Source organism: Kogia breviceps, chromosome 19 (assembly GCF_026419965.1).
Source record: "Kogia breviceps isolate mKogBre1 chromosome 19, mKogBre1 haplotype 1, whole genome shotgun sequence".
Taxonomy (NCBI): Eukaryota; Metazoa; Chordata; class Mammalia; order Artiodactyla; family Physeteridae; genus Kogia; species Kogia breviceps.
The window spans coordinates 27,149,981-27,177,890 of record NC_081328.1 but is presented as its reverse complement, the minus strand read 5'-3'; the positions used below and the strand labels follow the sequence as shown (position 1 = coordinate 27,177,890).

The 27,910-nt window shown below is 42.3% G+C and overlaps 1 long non-coding RNA gene across 2 annotated transcripts in view; it reads right to left on the bottom strand.

Annotated features, from left to right (window-relative positions):
• Positions 1 to 1,516: 1,516 nt before the first annotated feature.
• Positions 1,517 to 27,910, bottom strand: part of LOC136793176 (uncharacterized) — a 30,909-nt gene continuing 4,515 nt past the window's right edge. Inside the window, exon 3 of one of the 2 annotated variants that reach the window (XR_010838100.1) lies at positions 1,517 to 1,597. This is a non-coding gene — a long non-coding RNA (uncharacterized lncRNA). Of the gene's footprint in view, positions 1,598 to 17,698; positions 17,761 to 27,910 lie in introns of those variants that run through there. The other variant, XR_010838101.1, reaches the window with a different exon arrangement.

The window sequence follows — 27,910 nt, the reverse complement described above, 5'->3', positions numbered from 1 at the left end:
GCGAGCGCCCGGCGCCCGCGAGGATTCGCCGGTTCTCCTTCCTCCGGGGCTCTCCGCTCCGAAGTCGGGCGGGCAAGTGGAGCGCCGCACTGAGCCTCCCAGAACGGGGTGGAAACACACGGCAAAGGAAAGCTGCCTCACGTCCCTGACACCCGCACGCGGCGTTTTGAAGCATTGCAGCCTGGAAGGAAGGGAAGTGCGTCGCGTTTCAGTGACAAACGAATCCCACCGATCCGTTGCGCTCCCCATGTGATAAGGGAACTCAGACATGCAAGGAAACAAACTTTGTCAAAGCAAATAGAAAAGAATGTGAATAGTTCCTGAACATTTGCAGGAATGTTCTACAGGCCCCATTTCTAATCTCTTGCCCACCGCCCCCCAAATATACCCCCCTACAAGGATTTTAGGCACATTTCTCACCTTCTACAAGAGACTTCAGAGGTGATGGTGGTGCCATCACTGGGTGTGATGGGGCTGGGTGTGTGTGAAGGCAGCCCTGAATCAACTGAAGCCTGAATTTTATGTATTAGGAATCATTTTATTTCGTGCCTCCTTTCTGATTTTAAACTTGTTGCACAAAGGACAGGCTCTGCCTAAGTGGGTTGAAATCCAGTGGAAGAGACTGACAAGCAAAGTCAATGGTCTACACCGCTGTGGGCTGTAAATCCTTCGATAGAGGTGTGCCCAGGTGTTACATAAGCCCAGGGGAGGAGGGGCACCCGAGCGCAGGGGTGGGTACCCCGAGCCTTGAAGACTAAGTGGGAGTTAGCTGGCAGAGAAGTAAGGCAGAGGGGGTGGAAAAGTGTTCCAAACAAAGGGAGCTACTAATAGTTACATAATGTTACCCTCACGGAGTTCTTTACTATAATTGTTTTAGCCATGCATGTAGTTGGAATGTATATAGTTTCCTTTTATGTTATTCTAAACCAGTCTAATGAACATCATTATGCGCTATACTTTCCCCCTCCACTTTTAACTAAACCCCAGGAACAGGATGGCTGCATAGAAGACACAAATATTTGTGTCCTTTTGTAAAGCATTGTCAAATTATTTTCCAAAAAAGTTGTAGTAAATTTGTACTAAGGTGGCATGTAAGTATTTAGCATTTCAGGCAGTAAGTTGCCCGTTAATTATTTCAAGTCAACGTAGCCTGATGAGATTAACACTTGATTTACTAGGATGCCATAAATCATAGTACATGCATTTCTAGTTTTCATGATAAAATTCTGAATGAATTCAAGTTTAAAAATGGAAAATAGAGGATCAATGCATTTCATCCTTACAGGTAGCATGTATGAGGTGGAGAGGAGGGGAGGATAGGAGTGATACTAACTAAAGCAGCACAAATACCTGATTAGTCTGATTACTCCTTTCTTGCTGTGAATCAAGAGGAAGAGAAAGTAGCTCCACACAAGCCAGAACAAGACATGAAGTTTCAACGCCTCTCTGCAAATGTCAGAACAGCAGCAAAATCAAAGAGGCCCTGAGTTTGACCCAAAAGGCCACTATAACTTGCAGGAGGAAGGCTGCTCATGTGTTTGGGAACGAAGTTCCAGAAACCAACATGCTTCCGCTTGGTCTCTGTTGGCATCTGTACCTGCAAGGAGAAAACAATACTGTGACACTGAAAAGGACATTTAGGAGAAAAGTAATTTAGGTAATATGGACTATGAAAGCAGACCATTTCTTACTTTTTGCCTGTATTAAGCTAGATGGTTAAGGAAAACAGAAGCATGGTGCAGTTATGATTTTGCAGAGACGTGGCTGTAGTTCATACTGTGGTTGTTTCCCTAATATCCATTCTGCACATTGTGTAATGACCTTATACTTTGGGGGGCAGGGCTTACCTCCCCTCAGCTTCAGGGGCTGGCCTTGATTGAATTAACAAATCAGTGTAGTCCCATTACTCTTTTTATGAGGATTAGAAGAGTTAATTCAGCAAAAGCACTTAGAATGGTGACCGTTACATGTTAAGTGCGCAATGAACATTTGTTGTTGATACTGTTATTATTAGTGTAACAATGACTATTCAATGAGAGAAAGCCTGAACTTGTTTCAGTGGTTACATGATGACATCCTTTCTCCTAGCATGGGAATAAAGAAGCATGTGTAACCACTGATGCCATCTGTCCACCTTGAGGGGAGCCAACCCACCACACACCTGATAAACAAGGGGGGCAGAGGAGGCCACACCCCAATCAAACTTCAGTTGTAGCCTGCACCAACCACCTCTTGACAGTTCAGTTGTTTGAGCCAAACACATACCATTTGTGACTTCAGTCACTGGAGTTGGGTTATCTGTTATTTGCCAGCAGAAGCATCTTATCTGAAACCATGCCTGGGTCCTTATTTTAACTAAAGGGTTAAAATGATGACACTGGCATTCCATTCTGAGCATGAACTTGTTAAAGAATGGGATTAAATCTTACCTCCATGGCAGATGAATACAATGACCCAAAGTATTCATTTTCTAGGGCTGCCATAACAAAATACCACTGGATGGTAAGACTGGTGGGTTAAACAACAGAAATTTGTTTTCTCACATTTCTGGAGGTTAGGAGTCTGAGATCAAGGTGTTGGCAGGGTTGACTTCTGAGATCTCTCACCTTGGCTTGTAATGACCATCCCCTCTCTGTATTTTCATATGTTCTTCCCTTATTGTGTGTCTGTCTCCCAATTTCTTATAAGGATACCATTCATATTGGATTAGGACCTACCCTAATGACTCTGTTTTAACTAAACTACCTCTTTAAAGATCCTATTTCCAAATACAGACACATTCTGAGATACTGGGGACTAGGACTTAATATTTATGAATTTAGTGGTGGGGGGCACAATTCAGCTCATAACATCCAACAAGACATTAATGATATAATATGGGTTATTTAATATCAGATCTTAGTTCTTATTCTAGTTCTCTTCTCCAAGGCTTTTGTTCAGGACTGCTTGTGTGTGCATGTGTGTGTGCATGTGTGTGTGTGTGTGTGTGTGTGTGTGTAGGTGCTCAGGAAGGGAGAGAGACTGATGTTGGAAGAGTACACCTGAGGGTATAGATCCAGAAAAACTGCACGCAATGAAACTCAGGCTAAATCTACTCTTAAATATCTGTCCTCAAAGAACAATTCACATTGAGGACAGGAAAGCAAATGTAAAGGAAGCTTTGATTATTTTACTCTTTGTGAAGATGGGCAACTTTGCTAAAGAATATGCTCAAGGCAGATTTTTTTTTCCCCTCCCTTAACACTTCTTGGCTAAACTGCTGGTGCTTTATTGAAGAGTAGAGTCTCATTTCTGAACCTGCTTGAAAAGCTGTTTCTGTGTTCTAATTTCAGTAAGGCAACATTCCAAAAAAGAATGGAGAGCTCAGTTTGTATTCCTAGGTTGGTCATTGAATTGCATACTTTGTACTATAGGGAAAAGCTGTGGGACATAGAAGTCACTTCCCCACCTTTGGGCTCAGTTTCTCTGAATGTAAGTGAAGCAGTTGGACTCCATGATTTCCGTTGTTGTTTCTATTTATCATAGGATTGGATGAAAAGAATGTATTTTGGTTTCTTTGTTGGGCTTTATTAGTAAAAACTGCACTTAGTGTTCTCAAAAACTCTTTCCCAGCATTCAAATGGCTATTTTTTAAAAAATATCTATTGATTGCACTTGGTCTTAGTTGCGGCAGACAGGTTCCTTAGTTGCGGCATGTGAACTCTTAGCTGCGGCATGCATGTGGGATCTGGTTCCCTGATCAGGGATTGAACCCAGGTCCCCTAGCAATGGGAGCATGGAGTCTCATCCACTGAGCCACTGGGGAAGTCCAGCAAGTGGCTATTAACATCACCTGCATCAGGTGCTCACAACAGATAACGAAGGCACATTTCTTAAGAATGAGATGATGCAGACATCCCATCTTTGAACATCTGCCCACGTTTATCTCATTGTACAATTCTTTTACTTTTTTTTCTTAGAGTGAGGAAAGGGGAGGGAAGAAGAATTGTTTAGTGGAAGCCAGCATTCTAAGGAAAATATTTTGTTATTGTTTTTCAGTGTACCATCCCAGGAAGGCATGCTCCAGCCCAGAGGTTCTTAACCAGCGATGAACATCATAATCACCTGTGACAGTTTTTCAGTACACATGCCTGTGACTCCATTTCTCAATATTTTGAATCAGTGATTCTGGAGAAGGGCCTGAATTTGTGGAAAGATCTACAGGTATAATGCCACACATAACCAGTTCTGAACTGTGGGTTTGATCCAAACCCTTTCCTTCTTCCCATAAACCATTCCCAGTTCCTTTTCGCCAATGATGCTAAAACACCCTGTATTACAAGTACAGCTCATGTTAATGGAAATACATCTGCAATCAAGAGGGACAATTCTTTTTTTCCCAAAGTTCCATATTAGGAATTTTAGTTGGTTGTGAGAAAAAAAAAAATCTAAGTAACTCATAAAATTCTACCTATTTTGCCATTGTAAATGCAGTTAGCATTTCTGAAACTAGGGATAATGTTTTGCTACAGAGCTGATGATGTACTCTAAACAACAACAAAACTTTGTATGACATTTGCAATAGTTGCAGAGCAATATTTGGTATCAATGTTTTTGTTAAATCACTGAGGTACATTCTGGAATTACAGCACTAAAATAACAAGAGGCTTGATTCCGTCAACTCTCCTGGAGGGTTTATGTAAGGAAATTATATTTGCTTGCTGAACTGTAAATTAAACAGGTTCTAGCTTTCCACTCCTTCAGACTTGCATCTCTGTGGCTGCATATGGAATTTGCTCTCATTGGACTCCAGTAAAGAGCATCCAAGAAGAGAAAAAGAGGAAACATTACTCAACACATTGAAAAACAAAGAATTTTCTGCTTCCCCCAGAAGTCCAGCTCTTGGAGCAGTGGAATAAACAGACATTTTGGAGTCAAACAAAACTGGTTCGAACTCCAGCTCCTTCTTGCTACAGCTAGTTTACATGTGTAACTATTGGTCTCTTCACCTTCTGAGCGTCAGTGCTCTTGAATCTGCACAATGGCAGATGGCACGCATGTGGCAGGGTGGCGATGAGCGTCAGAGGAAAGATGAGGTATGTAAAGTGCTTGGCGCATAATAGGTACCCTCAACTGGTTCCTGGCATCATCATTATTCTTGTCTTAGAAAGAAAAAAATAGGTGCAAATAAGCAAGGATTTACTTTTTCTTCATAGTTCCCCCTTAATGAGAGGAATTCAAAAGAAATGAGAATAAATTTGGAAAGCCCTGACTTGCCTCTTGGTAATCAGAATGCCAACTCTGAAGTGGCCGCTTCTCTATAGGAAGCACAAAATGTGTACAAATACTACAGTATATGTGACATTCTCAAAGGAGTGAAAAGAAGCCCTTAAACTTCCTTTGAACTGCACATTAGCTGTGAATTGATAGCTCCACTTGAAATCTACTGAAAACTCAAACTCCCTGGAGTTTAGGCACAATCTTTTTCAATATGGGGGAAGTGGATTCAAATAGGATATGTAGTATTTACATGATCTCAGATTCTTATAGAACCCAAGATTACTACGTACAAAGCAGGTGGCTGTAAACTGCACCTTAGTTGTCAAGAGGAAAGGGAAGAAGAAAATTGAGCCCTTTTAAAAAATTAACCTGTTAAAGTTCTGAATTTGCTTGGGTCAAATTCTTATATCAACCGGAGTGTCCAGGGAAGTGGAAGTAGAAAATAAGGAAGGGTTGTGATGTTAACTTCAGATGTTCAAAACCAAGGGGAAGTATAACTACCCCAAAGTATAGCTATCATAAATCTTTTTGCACCAAATAACATAACACAAAAATGTAAAACATAACTAATATGGTTGAAATAACATAGACAAACATCGATGTTTTACCCTGTAAATAGAGAATACATGTTGTTGTGTTTATCTTTTTTTTTAACGTCTTTATTGGCGTGTAATTGCTTTACAATGGTGTATTAGTTTCTGCTTTATAACAAAGTGAATCAGCTATACATATACATATATCCCCATATCTCCTCCCTCTTGCGTCTCCCTCCCACCCTCGCTATACATATTCTTTTTTTTTTAAGTGTTGAAACATTTATAAAAATACATACTGGGCTCAAACACCTGACAAATTATCAGATATGGACATAGTATTAGCAGTGGTTAACTCTAAAGGTGGAGTAAGGAGTGACATTTACTTTTTCTGTGTTCTTTCATATTGTTCGAATACTTTATAACCAACATTTTTATAAGAAAAAGTAAGATTATTTTCATTTAAAAATAATACCAAATAATTTCTGGATGCTTACTGTGTTGATATAGGTATTAAGCATGTGTCCTGACATTTCATTTCATCCTCACAAGAACCCCTGAAGTAGTATGGCAAAGATTGATGGCATCTCCCTTTCCCATACATATCTTTTCTCTACTTCTTTCATAATAATAGAAGTTTTAGGTAGACATGTACCACACAGCGAAAGACAAGATTTCCCAGCCTCCCTTGCCCCTTGCCGGTAGATAGCCAACTAATTGGATGTGAGCAGAAGATGTCAGTGCAACCTCTGCCCCTCCTCCCTCTTTTAACCTTTCCTGCTTCTAGAATACGGACCAGTGGACATGGTTGGTGGGAAGCCATATTCAACCAAGCCAAAGAGGGCCCCCCTGTAGGGAATAGAGAGCAACAAGAGAGAGAAAACCTGGGTTCCTAATGCCATGGACCCTAGATCAGCCTTGGACTGTTTGCACTCAGACTTCTGTAAGAGGGAGAAATAAACTTCTATATTATTTAAACCACTATTAGGTTGGTATCTGTTAAATCAATATTCTGTTATTATCTTATGTTATGTAGTTTTTCTTTTGAGAACTGTAACTTTTACATTATGTTTTATAACCATAATTATTTAAAAATTCACTTTAGTGACTTCCCTGGTGGTCCAGTGGTTAAGACTCTAAGACTCTGTGCTCCCAATGCAGGGGGCCCAGGTTCCATTCCTGGTCAGGGAACTAGATTCCCACAGGCATGCCACAACTAAGAGTTTGCATGCCGCAACTAAAGATTCCACCTGCTGCAGCTAAAAAGTTCCTGCATGCCACAACTAAGACCCTGCGCAGCCAAAATAAATAAATAAATATTTAAAAAATTCACTTTATGCTTAATATATTTCAATGTTCACCAATAATCCTTATGTGTCTCAACATCACCCCCTTCATAAATACCTTATTCTTAATCATGCCCAGTGGCCCTGGTGGTATCTTTTCATTCCAAAAGGGATATATGAGTGATATATTCCCAGAGTTCTTCATATTTGAATGACAATTTAAAAAAATTAAAATATAGTTGATTTACAATATTGTATTAGTTTCAGGTGTACAGCACAGTGATTCAGTATTTTTGCAGATTATAGTCCATTATAGGTTATTACAAGATAATGGGTATAGTTCCCTGTGCTATGTAGTAAATCCTTGTTGCTCATCTATTTTATGTATAGTAGTTTGTGTTTGTTAATCCCAGGCTCCTAATTTATCCCTCCCCATTCCCTTTCTCCTTTGGTAATCACAAGATTGTATTCTATGTCTGTGAGTCTGTTTATGTACATTCATTTGTTTTATTTTTTAGATTCCATGATAAGTGATATCATACAGTATTTGTCTTTCTCTGTCTGACTTATTTTGCTAAGCATAATATTCTCTAGGTCCGTCCATGTTGCTGCAAATGGCAGTATTTCATTCTCCTTTATGGCTGAGTAATATTCATATATATAAATACACATTCCACATCTTCTTAATCCAATTGTTTGTTGATGGGCATGGGTTTCTTCCATGTCTTGGCTATTGTAAATAGTGCTGCTATGAACACTGGGGTGGCTGTATCTTTTTGAATTAGTGTTTTCGTTTTTTTCCAGTATATACCCAGGAGTGGAATTGCTGGTTCATATGGTAGTTCTATCTTTAGTTTTTTAGCCTCCATACTGTTTTCCATAGTGGTTGCACCAATTTACATTCCCACCAAGAGTGTATGACGGTTCCCTTTACTCCATATCCTCTCCAACATATTATTTGTAGACTTTTTGAAGATGGCCATTCTGACTGGTGAGGTGATACCTCTTTGTAGTTTTGATTTGCATTTCTCTTATAATTAGTGATGTTGAGCACATTTTAATGTTCCTGTTAGCCATCTGTATGTCTTCTTTGGGCAAATATCCGTTCAAGTCTTCTGCTTATTTTTTGATTGGATTGTTTGTTTTTTTGCTATTGAGTTGTGTGAGCTATTTATATATTTTGGATATTAACCCCTTGTCATCATTTCCAAATATTTTCTCCCATTCTGCAGGTTGTCCTTCTGTTTTGTTGATGGTTTCCTTGGCTGTGCAAAAGCTTTTAAGTTTAAGTAAGTCCCATTTGTTTGTTTTTGTTTTTGTTTCCTTTGCCTTGGGAGACCGATCCAAGAAAATATTGCCATGATTTATGTACAAAATTGTTTCACTAATGTTCTCTTCCAGGAGTTTTAAGGTTTCGTGTCTTACATTTAAGTCTTTAAGCCATTTTGAGTTTATTTTTGTATATGGTGTGAGGGAATGTTCTAATTTCATGCTTTTACATGTGGCTGTCTAGCTTTCCCAGCACCACTTGTTGAAGAGATTGTTTTTTTATAATGTATATTTTTGCCTCCTTCATTGTAGATTGATTGACCATTGGTGGATGGGTTTATTTCTAGGCTCTCTATTCTGTTCCATTGATCTTTGTGTCTGTTTTGTACCAGTACAACACTGTTTTGATTACTGTAGCTTTGTGGTACAGTCTGAAGTCTGGGAGGGTTATACCTCCAGCTTTGTTCTTTTTTCTCAGGATTGCTTTGGCAATTCTGGGTCTTTTGTGGTTCCATATAAATTTTAGGATTATTTGTTCTAGTTCTGTGAAAAATGTCCTGGGCATTTTGATAGGAATTGCATTAAATCTGTAGATTGCTTTGGATAGTATAGCCACTTTAATAATTTTGATTATTCCAATCCAAGAACTTGGGATATCTTTCCATTTCTTTGAATAATCTTTAATTTCCTTCGTCAATGTTCTGAAGTACTCAGCATATATGTCTCCTTGGTTAAATTTGTCCCTAGGTATTTAAACTTTTTTTAATGCAATTTTAAACGGGATTGGTTTTTTTTTACTTTCTCTTTCTGATATTTCATTATTAGTGGGTAGAAAAATGCAACAGATTTCTGTATATTAACCTTGTATCCTGTAACCTTGATGAATTCATTTATTAGTTCTAACAGTTTTGGGGTGGAGAATGACAATTTGATTGTTTTAGAATTCTTGAGTCACTCCCTTTCCTGCTTAGATCTCTGGGGATTGCTTTTTTTTTTATTTGATATTTTTTATCTGTTATTTATCTATTGGGCTGAAGGAAGGTTTAGGATCGGCCTGATTACTTCTTCTTTTAGAGTAACCTGACTTCTGCTGGGGCACTTATAGATTGTAAACTTTAGAATAACAACTTCACAAAGATTATGTGATAGCATTGGTCAATATTTAATCATTTTTAAAAACACCATAGACCCTTCATTGTGTAGCTCATTGGCTTTCATCATTCCATTTTCTTGTTATATTGTTTAACTTTTCTTTTTATTCTGTTATCTTCAGATACACCAACTATCTGTCTTAGCTCATTCATCCATTCAACAAATATTAAATGTTGGTTACCACTCAATATTTCTATGTGCCAGGCATTGTTCTAGATGACAACAGTAGAGGAATGAACAGGATAGACCAAGTTTCCACCCATGGAACATACCTTTTATTTGGAGGAGGTAGTAAATAATTAAACAGAAAACTAAACAAGATCCTTTCAGATGGAGATACGTTTTAGGAAGAAAAACTAGGATGATGTTAACAGTGTGACTGCCAGGAAGCAGTGGATCGAGGATAACTCCAGTGTTTGAGCTGAACCCTGAATGACCTGAAGAAGCCATTCATCCAAAGACCCTCAATTCCTCTTTCTTTGTCTCACTTCACATCCAACCCTTCAGAAAGCCCAGCTGAGGGTTTTTGGAAGTAGATTTCAAAATATATCTCAAATCAGGTCACTTCTCACCACCTCAGCTACTACTACCCTAGACCAAGCTATCTTTATTTCTCCACTGGTCTCTCTGTTTCCACTCTTCCCTCCTGAATCTACTTTCCTCTAGCATCCATAACAACTTCTGAAGAATCAGTCACATTGTGTCACTGCCTTGCACAAATCCCTACAATGACTTTCTATGACAGAAAGGGCTATTTTCTTTCTTTTTTAAAAAATTAATTTTATGGCTGCGTTGCGTCTTCGTTGCTGCACGTGGGCTTTCTCTAGTTGTGGCGAGTGGGGGCTACTCTTTGTTGTGGTGCACAGGCTTCTCATTGTGCTGGCTTCTCTTGTTGCAGAGCACAGGCTCTAGGCACTCAGCTTCAGTAGTTGTGGTGCATGGGCTTCAGCAGTTGTGGCTCATAGGCTCAGTAGTTGTGGTGCACTGGCTTAGGTGCTCCGTGGCATGTGGGATCTTCCCAGACCAGGACTCAAACCCGTGTCCCCAGCATTGGCAGGAGGATTCTTAACAACTGCGCCACCAGGGAAGTCTGAGAGGGTTATTTTTAACCAGAAAGCATTTATGTCTTCTTCCTCTGCTAATAGAATTACCTAATTTTAGCTAGGCACATTTCCCAACTTCTCTTGAAGCCAGTTTTGGTTATGTGACCAAATTCTGGCCAATAGAATGTGAACAAAATCAATGTGAAGAATTTCTAGATTGTGCCCTTAAAATGAAAAGAGTTGTCCTTTCCTTCTCCTTTCCTCTGGTCCCCATGGGGAACATATGGTGGTGAGCTACCTTCTACCATGTAGAAGATGGCAAATTATGGGGGATGAATAGAATAACAAGAAGAAAGGTGGTTCTTGACACCATGGAGGTCCTTGGACTGCTTACCTTCAGACTGATACCTTCTCTTACCTTCAGAGGGAGAAATAAACTTCTGTGTTGCTTAAATCATTGCTATTTAGGGCTGTGAGCAGAAATGATGTGTGGTACTTCTGGATCATGCCCTTAAAAGAAAAGATCACCTTGCCTTTCCCTGACTTTGCTGTCTGGGATGCAAACACAACAACAGCAGAGGGAGCAGCCATCTTGGGTTCAGAAGAAGAAGCATTGTCTTAAGGATTGCCTGGCCACCTCCTGATCCTAGGCTTCCTACTTATGGACAGTTATGTGAGAGAGAAATCAACTTCTAACCTGTTGGAACCTCTATACTGTTGGGGTCTCTTTGTTACATCATCTCAGATCCTACCTAACTGATATATTTCCTTTCACACTTAAATCTGAAGTCCTTAATGAGAAGGCCAGTATGCATAGGGAGGTCAACACCTAGCACAGTATTTGGAACAAAGTATGTACTAAAAATATGAGTGCCCTGCCCCTCCCTCCACTTCACTCAGCACATCATTTTAATGCCTGGAAACCCCAAGGTCAATGTGACTACGTTTTACTGGGAAACCAAATACCGATAATCACAAAAGGTTGTTCTTAAGAGGATAGCATCACTACATATGTTTGTCAGGAGATGTCTTGCTATATTTTTGACATTAAAAAGTTTCCAATTCTTTGGGAAAGTGAGGCATTGTTGATTTCATGCCTTATAACTGTCATAGATAGCTCTTCATCCAATCTAAGCCTTCGTTTTCTCACACTTCTCAGAACGCCTGCAGGAATGAATTCATTAGACATTCAGTGGCAGAAGCTTGATGTGTTAGTCCCGTGTGATGGTACAAGCTCTTTTCTTACACTGTGAAGGCCTGTGAATGTCAGCCCACTGCCAGGGCATTAATTAAATTGGGCAACAGTGAGAGCCCTGACTAGAAAATCCTTGGAATAGTGAAGAGAGGCTTCTGACAATGTGATGAAGGGACGTGAGTTCTGGGTGGGGCCCAGGAAAAGGGGTTCTCAGGACCAGGCACTCGGGGCTCAGTGTCCTCATCTGAAGACCGTGGGCGCTGGGGTGGAGCTAGACTCTCTCAGGCTGTTGTGGGAAGAAGGCTGTGGAACCTGCAGCTGGTTAGGAATGACACAAAGTGCTTCCCAATCTGCACATTGGGCCAGTGTCTCTGCTCTCTTCCTTGCAGCCACACACATGCCCTGGGCCAGAGCTTCCCCACAGGCCCCGAGACAGCCAAGGATCAAGGGCTTCATTCACAAAATGAGCACCTTCTAGGAGCCTGACCTTGTGCCCTGGTCACACTGATCAACAAGACATGCATGATTCCTGGCTGCATAAAGCTTATACTTTAGTAGGGGGCACAAGCCAGAAACAAACAAAGAATAACCCAGTTTTAATAGTATTTAGAAAGAAAAAAATAAGACTTTGAGAAAAAGAGTAACTCGACTTTAGAGACAGCAGCTCGTGGGGGCGGGGGGCAGACCTGGGAAGGTTAGGTTTTGACTGACCAGTCCAGGCTGGAAGGACTCGGAGTTCTAGAGAAAGTGGCAGGAAGAGCTCCAGGCAGAGGTAAGAGCATGTGTAAAGGCCCGAAGGCTGGAAAGAACATACCAGGTTTGAGGACCGGAGGCTTGAAGAAGTAAAGCTGGAAATAGAATCAGGGGCCAGAATCTGCAAGGCAGGGCTTGAGAGCTGTACTAAGGAGCTTAGATTTTAGCTGAAATGCAGGAGAAAGCCAGAGAAAGATTTTAAACAGGGAAGAAAAGTGATCCAATGCCTCCGTCTTTTTTTAATCCTCATGCTTCTCAGGAGGTAAATTTATTGAAGTTCATAAGTTCAGTAAAGTCCACTTATTGTAAGTGTTCGGCTCAATAAATGTTAACAATGTGAAGATCTCTAACCAGCACCCAGATCAAGAAAGAGAACATCACCCCAAGCCCAGAATCTCCCCTCATGGCCCATTCCATTCACTTATCCACCCCCGTCTCATGCTGAAGCTGGCTCCTAGTGGCTTGTGAGTTATGAGGATGAAATTTTCAGGAATTTATGAACTCGTTGTTAAACACAGCAACTATCAAAAAAATGTATATAAACTTCTAATTAATTAAACTATATTAAAAGGCAAGGTAAGAAATTCTAGGAAATGCAAATTAATGTATATTGACAGAAAGCAGATCAGTGTATCCTGGAGATGCGGGAAGGCAGGGAGGGAAGGAGGAAGGGGTCACACAGGGGCATCAGGAAATGTTGGGGTTGGTGGATATGTTCATTATCTTGATTGTGGTGATGGTTTTGTGGGTGTATATACAGATATAAAAACTTAGATTGTATACTTAATCATGTGTAGTTTACTTTATGTCAATTATACTTCAACAGACTGTCAAAAAGAAAAACTGATTGGAACATAGCTTGCTAAATATTTGTTCATAAGCTGAATAAATATAGATAGACTAGCAGGGTTCAAGAATGGTAGAAATCGGGCTTCCCTGGTGGTGCAGTGGTTAAGAATCCGCCTGCCAATGCAGGGGACATGGGTTCGAGCAGTGGCCCGGGAAGATCCCACATGCCACAGAGCAACTAAGCCCGTGTGCCATAGCTACTGAGCCTGCGCTCTAGAGCCCGCGAGGCACAACTACTGCGCCCATGTGCCGCAACTACCAAAGCCTGCGCGCCTAGAGCCTGGGCTCCACAACAAGAGAAGCCACTGCAGTGAGAAGCCCGTGCACCACAATGAAGAGTAGCCCCCGCTCGCCACAACTAGAGAAAGCCGGCGCGCAGCAACGAAGACCCAACACAGCCAAAAGTAAATAAATAAAATAAATCTATTAAAAAAAAAAAAGAATGGTGGAAATCAAGAGGGTATTTGGACATTTGACATCATTTCAGTCCTATGTCTTAGAAGACATTAGCTGCTGGGGCTTTCAAATTTGCATGTGAGTGAGGTGCTGGACAGATCATTTAGTACTCAGAAAAAGGTAATAAATATTCAAAATTCTCCACTTCCTAAGCATTCTTTTGTTTGTTTGTTTGTTTCAGTACGCTGGCCTCTCACTGTTGTGGCCTCTCCCATGGCGCAGCACAGGCTCCGGACGCTCAGGCTCAGCGGCCATGGCTCACGGGCCCAGCCGCTCCGCGGCATGTGGGATCTTCCTGGACCGGGGCACGAAACCGTGTCCCCTGAATCGGCAGGCGGACGCTCAACCACTGCGCCACCAGGGAAGCCCCCAAAGCATTCTAATACATTTTATTAGTATTTATGCTCTTGAGGTTACTTACATGTGTCCAGTGGAAATTCCACATAATGTCGTGCTACGATATAGCTTTTCCCAATTCTGCATTAAATGACATTGCATTAGTAGCTTGAAATTGGCCAAGATAGGAGTATTTACACAGGGAAAACAGCCAATACTAGAAATCTTGGCTTTCTTTTTCTGAGAGCCAAATGTTAAACCTTCATCTGTCCCCCACCCATCCCTCCAAGAGTAACGGCAACTATACTGGCTTCTAGACCCACAGAAACTTTATACATGGTGCATACTCTTTATACATGGTGCATACTCTTTTGAATCTTTATCTCTTTGGCTCCATCCATACTGTATTTATGACACTCATCCATATTGTTGCATGGAGTGGATTCACTGAGGGGAGAATGGATAGCCAGGGTACAAGGATGGGAGAGGTGGACACCAGTGAAGAGGTGCTTTGGGCCAGATTTTGCTTTCAGGATGATATCTGAGAAGGGAGTTAGAAAGGTGAGGCAGAGCTTTGCGGTGGGACACAGTGTGATTGTTGGCCCTGATCCCAATGTCAAGGAGGGTCACAGCTTCTGGAAACGTTCTAAGACCTGGAGTTTTTGGGGAAGAGAAGGGATTGAGGACTGTATGAAAGGTAAAATGTATCTTGTTTAAAGAGGGAGCAGCTATAGGATTTGTAACCAATAGTTGGAGGATTAGGTGTACAGGAAATAAACATAGGGTAAAAAGAGGCGAGGCTCTTGTAGGCAAGGCAGTTTGCAGCCATGAAATTAAGACGCCCATACTTTTGCTGAAAAAGCAGGTATTATTGTGAATCCTTGGTTTCAAAGACTTCTTTAGTTTGAAACAGGGGAAGGTGACTAACACACAAAAAGAGAAAAAGGAGGAATCTTATCTCAATGGTAAAACCATACTGATAAGACATAGGGAAGAGAAAACCAGGATAAGGATTACAGGGAGGAAGGGCTGATTATTTTTCAAGGTTCAATATACAAAGCCCTGCATGAGTTGAAAGAAGAGGAAATACGTCCATTCTTTGGTGTGTTTGTTCATTCATTCATGCATTTAATATCTATGTTTCCAGCCGTAGGCTCCATGCATTTGGTGAAGAGGCAGCGTCTGAGCCTCGAACTTTGCTTTTAGAGCCAAAGTCTTATATTGGCTGGGAAGGAAAAGACCAGGCATTCAAGAGGGGAGAGAGAGAGGGAGAGGTGGAGAGAAGAGGGAAAAGGAGGGGAGAGGAGGGGAAGGGAGAGAGCAGTATGGAGCAGAGGAAGGAAGCCAGCCCTTCTGCACTTCCTCCCCTCCCTTTCTTCCACAATAGCAATGTGGGAAGGAAGATGTGCTCTGCCCAGGGGGAGAGCATTCTCTTTTATTTCTTATTTTTTTCAACTTACTAGTATTCTAGTGTAGCACTCTTTAGATATAATATAAACTAGTACAAAGATAAGCTCTAAAACTGATCCAGGACCTAGGGCAGCATTTTTACAGTATAATCCCAGAACTCCATAAATCAGAATAACTTTCTGTAGTGGGTCGAACTTAGTCCCATCAAGAAGGTATGTCCAAGTCCTAACCCCCAGTATCAGTGAATGTGACCTTATTTGGAAATAGCATCTTAGCAGATGAAATTAAATTAAGGCTCTCCAGATGAAAGCCTCCTATGTTTAGGATGAATTCTAAATCCAACTACTGGTATCCATATAAGAGAAAGAAGAGGGATATTTGAGACACAACTCAGAGGCAAAGGCCATGTGAAGGTGAAGGCAGAGACTGAAGTGATGCAGCCACAAGCCAAGGAATGCCTGGAGCCCACAGAAGCTGGAATAGGCAAGGAAGGGTTCTTCCTTATGTGTCTTTGAGGGGCCTCTCATCTACCGACACCTTCAATTTTGGTCTCCAGAACTGTGGGAGAAAAATTCCTTTTGTTTTCAGACACCAAGTTTTTGGAAATTGGTTAGGGCAGCCCTAGGAAACTATATGCCTTGATGAAAAGGCAAATACTTAGACCCTACCGCAGATTACTGAACGAGAACCATTTGCAGCAGGCCCAGGAATATGCATTCTTACGAACCCCTCTAAAAGTTGGTATGTAACGCATGATGGCTGCTGATAAAGAACAATGGAGTGTGGCTTCTGTCTTTCAGGACTGAAGTGGCCCAATGTTTCAAGATTTTTTTTTTTTTTTTTTAATGAAAAAGGAAATCCCAGGGCTTCCCTTGTGGAGCAGTGGTTGAGAGTCCACCTGCCGATGCAGGGGACGGGCATTCGTGCCCCAGTCCAGGAAGATCCCACATGCCGCGGAGCGGCTGGGCCCATGAGCCAGGGCCGCTGAGCCTGCGCGTCCGGAGCCTGTGCTCCGCAACGGGAGAGGCCACAACAGTGAGAAGCCCCATACTGCAAAAAAAAAAAAAAAAAAAAAAAGGAAATCCCATAGGCTGCCTGCCATTTTCTTAGCACAGAACCTAGTATGAGATACCCAGATTACTAGTTACTGGAGACATAATTACTTAAGCCCTGACTGTACAGCAACTGGAGCCACAAGCCTGGAGACCTGGTAGCCAGTCTCACTGTGGGAAACCTCTCAATTGTGTGTGCAGAAACTAATGAGGGAGGAGAGCTGAACAGTCATGGGTTGGTACTGGCAGGTAAACAGAAACCAAGCTGGAGAGGTAATGGAGAATCTGGGAAGCACTGATAACAAACACGACTAACACTTGATGTGGATAAAAGCTGACAGGTGAAGGCGGAAGGACCAAGCTACTGAACTCTGTAAATGATTTTTTCCACGCCTTTGAATGTAGGCAAGTAGGAACAGCTGAAATGTGAGAGTTAGAGAAAACAATGCTTAGGTAAACTGATCAGTAACTTTGGATGACCCGGGCAAATGACTCTAAACTTTGGTGTTGACCCCATGCTCTCTATATATTTATGCCTTCAAACAGGTATTGTCTTCTTTTTGGTGGTACAGAGTTAGGTATGGTGATGAATACGAAGAGGAAAGAACCACACCCTGGAGGAGAAGAGGGAGAGACGGACTTGTAAGAAAGAGGTTCAGGAGTACAGAGGAGGAATTGTTTCTCAGGGTGTCAGGAAGGTTTCAGGAAGGAGTGACAGCTGAGCTGAGCCCGAAGGTCAAGACAGGCATTCATCAAATGGGGAAAGGAAGGTAGCATGAGCTGTAAGAGCCTGACTACTCATATTTATTGAGCTCATACTTTGGGCCAGGCTCTAGTCTAAGTTCTTATGTGTATTAATGCATGTAATCCTCACCTGTGAGGTTGGTACAAGTGCCATTCTCATCTTATGACTGGGGAAACTGAAGCACCAAGAAGCTAAGTGACTTGCCCCAAATCATCCAACTGACAGATGGTGGAGCCAGGATTTGAGCCCTAAGGTCTTGTTCCAGAGGCTTCCACCTAAACACTGCATGCTGCCCCCTGCTGGTGGGACTGGAGTACAGGCGGAGAGCAGCAGACGGCAGGAACTAGAAAGAATCTGGAGGCTGGTGCTCAACTGGGACAGGGTGCATGGTCTGCTGCATGGTAAGAAGGCTGGGTTTCACTCTGCAGGGAGTGTGGAGACACTGAAGGCTTGTAAGTAAAAAAAAAAACAAAATAAAACCCAATCAGGCTTTTGGAAGATAACTTTGGTGGAAGACTATTTTGGGGTGGGAGTGAAGAGAGAAAGTACAGGGACAGCAGTAGGTAAGGAGGCACCCCTCTAAGGAGAGCTGAAGCAAGTCTTAGCCAAGCCAACGGCACTGAGGACAGAGGGGAGGGGGTATTTCTGAGAAACAGAGAGAATCCGCCTTTGATTTTAAATATTGCATTTAGTTCTCAAAATGTCAAATTAGGGGGGATGAGGAAGAGAGAAGGGTCAATTCTGTAGGTTCTAACTTGGTGACTTGGTAAATTGGTGCCAGTGGTGGGGGTGGGAGTGGGGGATGGAAATACAAAAAGGGGAGGAGTTAGTTTATTTGAGAGCAGGAGGAAAGTGGAGTATAATTTAGAGTTATATTGCAAAGAGCATTAGATTCTCAGCTAAGCTCACTTGGTTGAATTAGAAAATTGTGCTACCAGGCCGTATTGTTTGCATTTTCTATTTTCTTCATATTATGATGGCTTGACATCTTAAAAACCTTTCTGGCTGGGGGGAGACTGCCCCTCTTGGTGCTAGACAATTGTTAGAGATAGCAGAGGACTCAGCTGGGAACATGCCTTTGATTTACAAACCAACCAACCCAGAGCCATACCTCCTCTAACTGGCCTGCACACCCCTGAGGACAAAATGCTTTAATTATCCCAGGGCTGGGTGGTAGGCAGCTAGGGACCACCTCTATAGCCTGGAGCCCGCTGAAATTATTAAACTAGCCAGTTGTAGACTGTGTACCCTTCCCTGCCTTGCCTTTCCCACAGAAATTCCAGTAAAGACTGTGGCCCAGGTTCTCCCCTCACTCCCGCCCCTTCTGACTCTTGACCAGCACTGGTGTTTTCCCATGTGGCCCCGCACGGGGTGCCATGCCTCCCATTTCTAGGACCTGTGGGTATAATAAACTTGTTTTCCTGAGCCTCTCCTTGTCTCCTCTTGTGGCTGCACCTGACTGATCATCACCTGAAAGAATAAAAAACACAGGCAAATTCACCAACTCTGATGCCACAGACTGCTATTATCCTTGAGGGGAGAGATAGAAGAATATAGTTACCTCATTGCAAATCCATCTCTCCTCATGGAAAAACAGTTCTAGGCAGAGATAATATGTAATCCTCATATATTGAAAGCATTTTTTAGACTATCAACTTTAATTTTGATAAAATAATTTAGCTCCAAAGGGTTTGAATTTAATTTTGTCCATTACTTGGCATCTAGTTAGCATTTATGTGCACAAGTTGAACCCAGCACTTGAAAACAAGGAGGCAACTCTCTGACAGGGAAACTGGTAAGACTCAAAACCGAAAAAAAGGAGGTTGAGATAACCCAACATATTGTCTGTAAATGCATGGGGAGGAGGCCTGGGAGCCACCAAAGGCCAAGCAAGGCCCTTCAAGAGTATGGGGCTGTGTAGGGGAGTGGTAATCAGTACTCAGATGGACCAGGGCTTCTCAGCCTTAGCACTACTGCCATTCTTGAGCCGGATCATTCCCTGTGGGGCTGTCCTGTGCAGTGTACAATTTTAGTAGCATCCCTGGCCAGAAACAGTCCCACCCCCAACCAGAGTTGTGAGAAGCAGAGACATCTCCAGATGTTGCCAGCTGTGCCAAGGGGAGGGTGTAAAATCCTCCCTCTTTGAGAACCACAGAGAAAGACTTAGATTGGATTCCAGTTTCTGCTACTTATTAGCTGTGTGACCTCAACATGTTAGCCAGCCTCTCAAGCTTCAATATCCTCATTCCTAAAATAAAGAATGCAAGGGGCATATGTGATTTTTGTCCGCCAAGGACCCTCTCCTCTAACTGGTCTTCCTTCCACTCCAACCATTTGGTCCCAGTTGGGGTGGTCACATTCTTACCATCTACAGCCATTGCTGATTAATCCCAGAATGGGCAACCAACTTAAGCTGGGCCCATCTGAGCCCTTCTCTGGGATTTTTTTTTTTTTTTTTTACTAAAACCAAGAAAGATCTGAAGTCAGGGAGCCTGATTCCTCCAGCTCTGTTTTTTTTTCTTTCTCAAGATTGCTTTGGCCATTCAGGGTCTTTTGTGTTTCCATACAAATTGTGAGATTTTTTGTTCTAGTTCTGTGAAAAATGCCATTGGTAGTTTGATAGGGATTGCATTGAATCTGTAGATTGCTTTGGGTAGTATAGTCATTTTCGCAATGTTGCTTCTTCCAATCCAAGAACATGGTATATCTCTCCATCTGTTTGTATCATCTTTAATTTCTTTCACCAGTGCCTTACAGTTTTTTGCATACAGGTCTTTTGTCTCCTTAGGTAGGTTTATTCCTAGGTATTTTATTCTTTTTGTTGTAATGGTAAACGGGAGTGTTTCCTTAACTTTTCTTTCAGATTTTTCATCATTAGTGTATAGGAATGCAAGAGATTTCTGTGCATTAATTTTGTATCCTGCTACTTTACCAAATTCATTGATTAGCTCTAGTAGTTTTCTGGTGGCATCATTAAGACTCTCTATGTATAGTATCATGTCATCTGCAAACAGTGACAGTTTTACTTCTTTTCCAATTTGGATTCCTTTTATTTCTTTTTCTTCCCTGATTGTTGTGGCTAAAACTTACAAAACTATGTGAATAATAGTGGTGAGAGTGGGCAACCTTGTCTTGTTCCTGATTTCAGAGGAAATGGTTTGAGTTTTTCACCCTTGAGAATGAATGATGGTGGCCGTGGGTTGGTGATATATTGCCTTCATTATGTTGTGGTAAGTTCCCTCTATGCCTACTTTCTGGAGAGTTTTTATAATAAATGGGTGTTGAATATTGTTGAAAGCTTTTTCTGCATCTATTGAGATTATCATATGGTTTTTATCATTCAATTTGTTAATATGGACAGGACAGGAATAAAGACACAGACATAGAGAATGGACTTGAGGACACAGGGAGGGGGAAGGGTAAGCTGAGACGAAGTGAGAGAGTGGTATTGACATATATACACTACTAAATGTAAAATAGATGGCTAGTGGGAAGCAGCTGCATAGCACAGGAAGATTAGCTCGGTGCTTTGTGACCACTTAAAGGGGTGGAATAGGGAGGGTGGGAGGGAGGTGCAAGACGGAGGGGATATGGGGATATATGTATACATATAGCCAATTCACTTTATTATACAGCAGAAACTAACACAACATTGTAAAGAAATTATACTCCAATAAAGATGTTAAATAAAATAAATAAAAATTTAAAAAAAAAAACCAAGAAAGAGAGTTAGTCCCTCTCTGGTGGAAGAAAGCCAAAGAGTTTAATGAAACTCCTAAACAACTGGAAGTCATGTAGTGCACAGAAGAGGCCAGTTTGCAGAAAGAGAGAAGCAAGAGACAATGAGAAGGCAAAGAGGAGCCTTCCCAAGCTCCCCACACTTGCCTCAGCCAGTGTGACTTTGGCTTATGACACCCCCAGAATTTTCATCGATAAAAAAATATTAGTGCCCGTCTCATAAGGTTGTCTTGAAGATGGTCTGTGATGATACAAAGTATTTAGTACAGAGCCTGGCCTGGTCTGTGTTCTGCAAATAGTCATTGTCATGGTTAAGATCATCAGTATCATTCTTATTCTTGTGAACTTGGCATTCCAGAAACTGAACAACCTGTAGTTCCATCTGTGCTATTCCACACCTGTGTACTTTGTACCGGGCATACCTCTCCTGTTCCCCACCTTCCTAAGCTACTCCTATGCTATCTACAAAACCTTCCCGAGGTCCCTCTCTAAAGACTTCCTAAGTCATTCAGATAGAGGCAGTCACTTCCCTCTTCACACTCCCTTTTTCTCTCTCAACTGTTCAGATCATACTGACGTAGGTATCTAGTCAACTGGCTGTCTCCCCACCTGACTGCAGAGAACCCCATACTTCTCTTCTTTGCTTTAATCCTCAGCATCCAGCATGGCACTTGGCCCCAAAGGGTCCTGCATCAGTGTTTTGTGCACTGAGGAGAAGAGGACCTGCAGAATCAGGAAGACAGGCCCGCTGAAAGCTCCTCAATCTTCATGTTCCCTGCCTGACAGTTAAAAAAAACAGCACTAACAGATGGGGAATAGTGTGCTTGGAGTCTAGTAAAAGTGGCACCCAAAGAGCCAGGAAGCCTGCTTCCAGCTCTGTGCAAAGACCAGTCGATGTGAAGCCTGTGAGATATAACCAGTAGGAACGGTGAGCTTAGAACATGTCTGTCAGTGTGTGAGAAGACCTAGCACCACCTCTAGCCAAGAAAGGCCCTTTCTCCTGCTTCTCCCACTCTGGCTCTCAGCCTCTGTGATGTAAATGTCCACATCCTCGCAGTTACTCAGTGGGCAAGACTGTGGGCACCCGGCTGGCACTGCCTGGTGGCATTAAGGCCGTGCAACTCGCTTGCCTCACTCTGACTCCAGGCCCAGCGAGGATGCTCCCACGGAGAGTGTCCAAGGAACACACGGTCCAGCTGACACGAATTTTTAAGTATTGCTTGAAGTTCAACATACCTGGCATGCCCAGAGCTCCTTTCCAAAGGAAAGCCGTGCCGAGTTAATCTGGTGGCACGTGGTTTGTGCCACGTGTTTGAGTTAAACCAGCTGCCTTGGCCTCTAGTAGTTGAATCGATTACCAATGTCCCAACAAAGACACCCACTTATAGGCTTCAGGTTGGCCGGTCACTTACGAGATGGCTCGCTTGAAACTCCGCCCAGTGCAAAAACTCGATATAGAATGGTGACAACGTCTCCGGATCATCCTTTGTCTTGGCGTGAAGACACAATGAACAGAGGGAAGTTTGTCCTGCATCCCTGCATGCGGAGAGCCAACTGTTCCTGTTCTCTCCAGGTCTGCGGGATGTGGTGGTCAGGGAAGTACTTGATCCATGAGAGCACAATTTTGTGGTCTTCCCCTCTGCATGTTTAGCCTACCATTAAATTCGCATCACCTCGGGGCATGTGGCCTTACATTTTCCATGCACCTAAAAGAGCCTAATGAGCAGCTTGGAAATTATAATTTAGAGAGTGATTAACGCTAATCGATTTTGCTGAGCCTGATTGACCCTGGATCCTGAGAAAACTAAAGACTAGATTCTAGGTCATGGCAAGTCCTTGCCTCTATAGCTCAGCTGTCTCTAACTTCAGTTATATTTACTAGATTTGAAATATTTTCACGTGTTAGTTAAGCCACAAATTTCTATTCCTCAGCTTTTAGTAAGACACAGGAAATGGGCATCCCTCCTCTGCTCTGGCTGAAGAGCTATTTGGAATCTGCTTCACTTGATTCTTTCATTGAACTTCAAACTCATATGTCTTTTGGAGTCTGGGAGCAATAGAAGGTGGCTGCCCTGGGGAAAGGGAGAAGAGGCTGAGAAGGGAAAAGGACATGTGCGTTTGGATGAAAAGGGGCATCTAATATCATGGACCAAATAAACAGAAATGCAAACGCACAAGTGGGAGCATCCCTGCAAAGGAGCAGAAAAACAGAAAACGCAAAAAAACCCCACTAAACAAGTTCTCACATTTGTTTAGTCCTTCACAATTTACCAAGCACCTCCATGTGCACTATCTCATTTAGTCCTCCAAGCGACTCTGTGAGCTTTAGTTTATATTTTACACAAAGCAAGTGGAGATCTGAGAGGTTATTCAAGGTCACATGACAGCGACAGAATTTGAACCAGTTGGAAGCCCAGCAAGTTTTTTGGATGGATGATTGCCATTCATTTACTGTATGGAGGTCAAGAGCACAAGATTTGCAGTCAAGCAGAACCGTTTTCAACTATAGCGTCTCCATGTCTCAGCTAGCCATAGGACCGTGGCAAGTCACTGACTTCTCTGAGTCTCACTGTCCTCATCTGTAAAATAGGGGTAACAGTACTCCATACCCTATGCTGTTGTTGCAAGTAAAAAAATGAGACAGTGTATTGAAATTGTCTAATGCTGCACTAGCACACAGTTCAGCACACAGTAAATGTGCCTTTTTCCTCCTTCATGTTGTTGTAATTATTATTTTAGTAGGAGCAGTAGTAGATACCGAAGTATGTCTCACCCCAAACTCTGTTTATTCTACTGTAACATACTGCATTGATTTTTTTTCTCTCCCTTTTCCACATATATCTTTTTCTTTCCTTCTCTTCAACACAGTTTTTCTTCGCCTTCCTTCCTATCACACATCCATAAAGCCTCTGGCTTTCAATAAACACCCACATACTTGGCTTACTACCTATCTGTTTGACCCAGTCTTCCTCACTCACATTTACTAAGCACCCCACGACCCAGAGCTGGGATAGGAAGCCCAGCCATGGTCCTTTGCACGAGTCATCCTTTGGAGGAGAGCTTAGCCTTCCAAACACGTGTTTGATTGTTTTTGGTTTGCATGTTCCTGCACCCAAGAAAAGTATTTGAGGTTCTCCAGTAGTTAAGCTAATTCAATATAATTTTCCATTTTCGGTGTTCTAGCTGGGATAGAGGTTTCAGGAAGGAGAGAGAGAAAGCTGGGTTAGGTGTATCCAGCTCAACTCCCCTGTGCTGCCTTTTACTTCTGATTTAATTCCCTGGATAAAGTGCCCTTTCTGGCAACAAGATGAACATCTTCATCTAGAAGTTTGGCTCGCTGGCATATAAAGACTTTTATAACCCCAGTGCTTATCTCTCTCCACCCCAGGCTCCCAGCCCCTGGTAGGGTACAGTGGCAGGCATTGTGTGCTCAACAACGTTTCACACCCGTTGGGAATCTGAAACACAGACACTATTTACCCTGCAAAGACCTTTCTGCAGACCTGCAGGGCCAGTGCCAAGGTGGCTGCACCACATCTGCCCCCACTGGGCTGCAAGAAAGACTTCCTTACCCAACCTCACTATTCAAACTCCTGAAATAAGACTGGTAGAAACCATTGGCTGGGCAGAAGGCTGATTTCCAGAGCTTCAGGGCAGAGTAGGGCTGTGCTGGCATCTTTTAAGAAGTGGATTCTGAGAAACCTTTCTTCTATGGTCATTTCTATTTTTAGGACAGTTCCATACCCTGGGAGCCTCTGTTATCCTTCCTTCCTTGAAGAGGCAACTGAAGAGTTTTCCACTGACGTGTCAAATGTTCTCCTTATAGTATTTATTTGTTTGGATTTATGCAACAGAGGTTTAGTTTTGACATTTTTCCCCCCCAAGCACATGCAGGTTAGGACAGGAGTGCTAAAAATATTCATAGTTGTAACCAAAAGCATTCAATAGACTTGATTATTTGCACATATACATAAAAAGCAAATTGGCCATTGCCTCTGCCTCTAGGCTGTTATTTACCTTAATGTGGACAACTTTGTAGAAGGTCTTGTAACAAACCAAACGAGCCATCCATCGAAAGTGAGCCATTCATTTTAGCTATGAACTTGGATGAACTTTGTTCTGGTGCTTGATATGAATCAGAGCCCAGGAAACTTAGAAATAGCATTATTCTGTCCTTGGAAATAAAGCATCCACTTTCCCTTGGGGTCAAAGGTTTTGGTCACCCACAAATATACAGTCAAATAATTTTCAATAAATGCACCAAAGCCATTCAAGGGCGAAATAAAAGTCCTTCCAATGGTTGCTGCTAGAACAATCAGATATTCCCATGAGAAAAAAATAGAACCTCAACCCCTACCTCAGTGCTATCCACAAAAATTAATTTGAGTTGGGTCATTGACCTAAAAGGAAAAACTCAAACTATAAAAGCTTTAGAGGAAAATATCTCCAAAACTCAGGATTCTTAGTTCACAGAAAGTAATAACCATGAAAATTTTTTAATAAATTTCATCAAATTAAAGTTCCATGAGTCCAGGAGTTTTTGCTCATGGAAAGGCAATGTTAAGAAAATAAATAGGCAAGCAACAGATTGGAAGGAAACACAACACATATGTTTGTCAAAGGACCTGTACCCAAAGTATATAAAGAACTCCTAAAATTCAATAATAAAAAAAAAACAACGCGATTTTTAAATGGGCAAGGAACTTGAACAGACACTTTGCACGGAAAGATGTACAAATGACTAATAAGCACACGAAAAAGTGCTTAACATCACTTGTTATCATGAAAATTCAAATTAAAAGAGCAGTGAGACATCCACCCACTTCAATGGCTAAAATACTTTAAAATTGACACCACCAAATGTTGGTGAGAATCCAGAGCAACCAGAATCCTCAACTGCTGCTGGAAATGTAGAATAAGTCACCTACTTCAGGAAGGTGTTTGGCAGTTTCTCAGAAAGTAAAACACGTATCTACCCAATGAAACCATTTCCACTCCTGTTTGTTTATCCGAGAGAAATGAAAACACATTCACAAACTGTCAGTTTCCTTTCTCCATATCTTTACCCATGTCATTTCCTTCTGGAATTCCCTTTTTTCCTATCCCATCCCTGATTTCTGCACGTACAAATACTATGCAGTCTTAATGGCCTGTTTTGAGGAAGCTTGCTGGTTCCCTTCCCTTCTCTTTATCCTCCAGACCTCTTCTGTACTCTTCCCATGTTTCTCATAGAACATCACTTTTCACATTGGTTACATATGGCATATCGCCAGCCAGTCTCTAAGCTCCCATCCAACCTGATTCCTCTGGTCTGATTTATCTTTGCACGGCACTCAGAGCTTTACACAAGTTGTTTTGAACTAGTACCGAATGAATGACTGAGTGGACACATATTCATCCAATGACACACTGGACTTATGGTCAGAAGATCTTGGTCCAAATGCTGGCTCTGTCCAATGATGTTGGATAAATTCTCTGATCTTATTTGCCTTTATTTAAGATAAAATAACTTTGACTGTGGTTGACTCTTACTTTGGGGGCCTCCCAATGAAGTATGCCACCCAACTTCCATGCCCTTGTATAGTCCCTCCACACACTAGCTCTAGGCTTGGCCATGTATCTTGCTTTGACCAGTGGAACATTAGCAAGAAAAGTCCTGATAAGCACTGCACATTGGGTCTTATCTTGGATGGCTGGCTCTTGGCATCCCTGAGCTGCCACGTAAGAAGTCAGACTACACTGCTGGAGAGACCACACAAAGAGACCATGTAAGGAGGCCACATGAAAGTAGAGAAACCTTGAAACTCCATGGAGAGGAAGAAAAGGCTGGCCATCTCAGAGTCCCAGCTGAGCCTAGGCCAGATTGCAGGATGATGAGAGAAAATAAAATGGTTGTTCTTTTAAGCCAGTAGGTTTTTGAGTGATTTGTTTGGAGATGTCACTTCCATCTATCCATTTTTGCTCATTTAAGACAATCTTATAATGCGCATATATGCCAGGCCCCACACTGAACTTCCTTGAGGGTTAGATATGTCTTATTCATCTTTTTCTCCCCAGTTCCAGCATAGTTCCTGGCATACAGTTGGTGCTCAATAAATGTATGTGGCATTAGCTAAAAGTCTGATGTTTTTGGAATTTGGTTGAAATCTGAAACATTACAGCACCGTCTCACTTAGAGCAGTACCTTATCTTTCCTCAATATTCTAGTGAGGAGAAATGTAGAGGTCACTTGATCATAAGCCTTTTACGAGGAACTGCAGCTCAGAGAGGGAAAGGCACTTGCCAGAAGTCACCCTGCCGGGGGGCACCGTGCACCTGGTCTCCTGGCTTCCAGATGCCATCGGGGGCTCCAGGGAAGAGCCACTGAGACTCTAGCATATCCCACCTCAGAGGCAGTCTTTACAGAGGCCTTTCTGCCTCATTGAAAGAATGTTTAATTTGTGCCCATTCCTTCTTTCAGTCCCTTCCCCAGATGACGGTACCCTAATCTTAGCGAGGAGACGAAGGCGGGGTGGAAGACCCCGATGCCTGCTGCGAGCTCTCCTAGGCTGGATGCCAGCGCTCCCACCCAACCCACACCCGGTTGCACGCAGTGCTCAGCGACCACCAGCGCCCTGCGACCAAACTGGCAAAGCTGCAGCCGCTGCGATGGTCCTGAACGCCTAAACCACTTTAAGGGAAACTTTACAACATTATTTTAATTACCGTGCAGATCTCATAACCCAGGCACAGTCATATGTTCTCTCCTAGAGCAAATATTCCTGAAATACCATTCCCTGTGAGTCTCTCTCCTGTCCTCACTCAACTTCAGGCCAAAGTTTATCCCTATGAATA